The sequence below is a fragment of the Sus scrofa genome, chromosome 3, assembly GCF_054392235.1.
Source record: "Sus scrofa isolate SSC_HxYL_T2T_F1_AM1 chromosome 3, Sscrofa_HxYL_maternal_Yorkshire_Landrace_v2.0, whole genome shotgun sequence".
Classification (NCBI taxonomy): domain Eukaryota; kingdom Metazoa; phylum Chordata; class Mammalia; order Artiodactyla; family Suidae; genus Sus; species Sus scrofa.
The window spans coordinates 5,721,242-5,725,227 of NC_139385.1; positions in this window are offsets into that span (position 1 = coordinate 5,721,242).

A 3,986-nucleotide genomic window follows, 5' to 3' on the forward strand; every position below is an offset into this window, starting at 1 on the left:
CTGTGGATTCTTCATGCCCACAAGAAAAGGAGCTGAAATCATTTCCACGTGCTCTGCAAATAGCTTGGTCGTGCCGGGGGCATCGCTTCTGCAGTTGAGCCCCAGGTTCCCCGCTCCCCTCCGCCCCCTCCACCCCCAGACTCTCCAGGACCATAGCTCCTCCCCCAGCATCTGCCTTCTGCCCCTGAGTTTTTTCTTTTCTTAACCTTCGGGCTCAGGGAGGGGAGTCACGCTGAAGGACCTTGACACAATGGCTCACGGATGTGCTTTTATTTTAATAATCACGGGCGCCAGATGCTTCCCTGGTGAGACGCCTCACTTGAGTTGTGATCAGTCAGCACAGCAACAGGAAAGTCACTTTACGAAACTATAGACGTGCACCACGATGCACAACTACAGCAGCCTGCAGCGGAAGCTGCTCAGATTCCCACCAGCTACTTGAACTTGGCGAGGAAGGGTCAGTGGAGGCACCAGAAGTCACCCTGACTGAACCTTGAGAGAGACCCCGGAAGCCAGAACCACCAGCTAAGCCAGGCTCTGCTTCCTGACCCACAAACATTGTGCAGGATGATAAATATTTCTTCCTTGGAGCTGCTAAGTTTGGGGGTAATTTGTGCATGTGTGTGTTTTGTTGTTTTTTTTTTTTAATTTTTTTCTTTTTAGGGCCGCACCTGCAGTATATGGAAGTTCTCAGGCTATGGATGGAATCAGAGCTGCTGCTGCCGGCCTGCGTGACAGCCAGCAACACCAGATCAGAGCTGCATCTGAGACGTGCATCACAGCTTGTGGCAATGCTGGATTCTTAACTCACTGAGCGAGGCCAGGGATCGAACCTACATTCTCACAGACACTAGGTCAGGTCCTTAACCCGCTGAGCCACAATGGGAACTCGTGGGGGGTTATTTGTTACACAGCCATAGGTAACTAATACAGTTCCTGAATCCACACCTGCTAGGAAGAACCCAGCACTTAGAGCGGCAGCAGGGTGACACCATGGCTCGACGTGACAGTCATCTGAGGACAATTTAGCCCCAAATAGGTAGGAAGTTAGTAAGACACCACTGGAGGGCTTTGACACAGCTCCAACTCACCACGTGACTCCTCACTGTGGCATTTCTTTTCTTTCCACCCCTGCCCATACAAGCGCATCTCTGACTCTGTTTATTAGTCAAGACCAGAAGTTCTCAGAACGCTCTCACTCCAAGACCGAATCATCTAAAGGCACAAGGCTGAGGATCCCGCCCCCAAAAGAGAAGAGGCTGAATAAAAGGGAGAAAAGCAAAGCATTTTGGTTTCTCATCATCCCTTCCCTTTTTATTAAAATATTTGTCCATCGTGATTTTGAGTCTTGAACTCTAATGAGCCACCGGCATTACTGTTGTTTATTACTTTGATGTGAGATCTTTTTTATTGTTTGTTTGGGCTGAAGCCCAGTCCTAGATTTACTGCTCTCCTCATGACTGGTCTTAAAATATTTGATTTCAGCTGTCAGAATGCAAATAACTCCAGATATTCTCATAAATGCAGCTGCCAAGGAGGGTTTTATTGTCGGGAAGAAAATGGTGAATAAGAAAGAATGCTGATAATATTAAAATGGTCTTGGAATTGACAAAAGAAAAAAAGAAGAAGAAACGAAAGAGGCTGGAAAGAAGGAGCCAGGGGAGGGGGACGTGGCAATGGCTAAAAGCTCCATCCATTTCATTCAATCCAGAGAACCCCCTCTGCTCGGCCCCTCTGAACTTGTCCTGAGATGTAATTTCTACCTCGCTGGTCTTTTCTGGGTGATCTCCCCCCGCCCCACCTGACCCACGGTAATTTTGCTTGGAGAGGGAGGGCCCGGTGACATCACGGTGAATCCAAACAGTGGACTCTGATGAGGGCTGGTGATTCTCAAGGCCTGGCAGCCAGCTCCATCCCTGGTCCCCAAGAGTCGCCATGCAAATGTTTGCCCAGGGACAAGTCAATGACAGTTGTGTCCTGTGCAATTTACCAGCACTGACGTGACCCCACTGGAGTCCTGCTGAACCTGCCAAGGGAGATCTCCTGCCCATTTTACAGAGGAGGTCCACGCCAGGTGTTCCCACTCCAGGTCCGGGCTCTTCCCTCTACGTCACAGCGGAGCCGGAAGAGGCGGCATGGAGCTGAGACTCAGGCGGGGCTGCTGTTCAGGAGGCCTCCGTGAGGAAGAGAAGCAGGCTCCGTCAACCTACGGCTGGGTTGCACACCCTGGAATCCGCAGACGTCCCAGAGAGACGCCTCCTCGGCCCCGTGGTGCCTCTTCCGCAGCTGGCTGTTGGCTTCCTCTGACGGTGGCATCTTTGGTGTTGGACCCTGGGAGGCGAGGAGATGGCATCAGGACCCTCTTGCAAAGGGTCAGCCCAGCACCCTCTGCTTCCTGCCTGGAAGTCCCTCCGTGCCTCCCCCCAGCATCCCCAGCAGAGTTGTTTCTAACCTGGCACCGCACTGGGCTTACTGGGGAGCTTTAAAATAACACCGATGCCTGCGCCCTGCCCAGAGAGTCTGTGACTCGAATGCACAGAAGGACGGAGAGCAGCTGCCCAGGAAGCGGTGGTCGCCTCTAGGAAGAAACTTCCTGCTTGTGACCCCTCGAAAATGCCCCCCATCTTGGTGCTGAAGGTGGTGGGATGGAAGGAGGGACAACGGCGGCAGGTGCCCGTGCTCGGTCTGAGGTTCTGCAATCTGGGCCTCCCCCCAGGCCCTGGGGACGGTCTGAGTGAGAGGCACCATCTCCAGGTCCAGATCCAGGAGCCCGGGGTTGAGGGGCTGCTGCTTAGACAAACAGCGCTATGGGCGTCCAGGAACCAGACTGAGTTCAGGTGGAAAGAAGAGGCTCTTCCAGCTCTTCCCGCAGCTGTGTCCTCTTTAACCGCGAAGGAGGTGAGTGCTAATGGCTGCTATTTCGGATTAAACGGCGCCGAATCAGCTGCAGGGGCCATTGAGATCTGTTAACGGGGGATGGGCCTCCAGGGAGCTGATGGGCCCATGGTTAGGGGATGTCCAGAGGTGCTGCTTCTCGGAGCCAGGCTGTCATCACCGAGGTTGTGTCTGCCTGGTGGGGAGCTGACTGCCATTCCAGGATTCCTCATCCCCCATAGGTCTATTTGGACATGACAGGCATTGAACTGCACTGTGCACCACGCTGGGCTAGAGACAAGGATAAGGGACTTTGGTCCCATCGGGTGATGGACCAGGAGTAAACAGTGATGATGCTAGGTGAGGGGTGGACTTCCAGGGAGTAGGACCAGGTGCCCACATGGTCAGGAGGAGAGAATGGGCATTGGGGGAGCCGGGCCCCAGGGGGACAGAGGCTTCACAGAAGAAGCACCCTTGATCCTGATAAACAGAAGCCTCCCCGGGTGGACCCAAGTGTCACACAAATGGGACAGAGGGACAGATGGCAGAAGCAGGGGTGAAGGCCACTATCCTAAGAGCAGCGGGGAGTCTTTGAAGGGTTTAAATGGAGAAGCAACAGGAACAGAGGATGTTTCGGGAGAGGGGCCGGCAGGAGGGAGCTTCGATCCCCCTGGCACCACTGGATGGGCTCAGATCCCTGTTTGTCACTCGCTGGGGCAGCATCTTCCTTCATCTCTAGGCTCGAGTTCCCTCTGTTGTCACGCACATCAGTGAAGGTGGAAACTGCCATGTGCCGTAGGATAAGAATTAAGGCTCGTCATGCATGAGAAACATTCCACACAATGCTTTCCCCATGGCAGGCTCCCAATAAGTGCTAACTTTTATTACAATTATCATTAATCTAATTCCCCCTCCCCTCCCAGCACAGGCCCTAACACATCCTGATGTTCAGACCATAGGAATAAGTAGAATGAGTGCATGCGTGAATGAATGAAATGAAGGCTCACTTTACAAACATAGGACCCAAGAAGAGCTCAGGTCAGAATTACGGTTCAGGGCACACAGGTGCCAAGGAACACGTTTGAGACAGGATTTGTACATGAACCATGAAG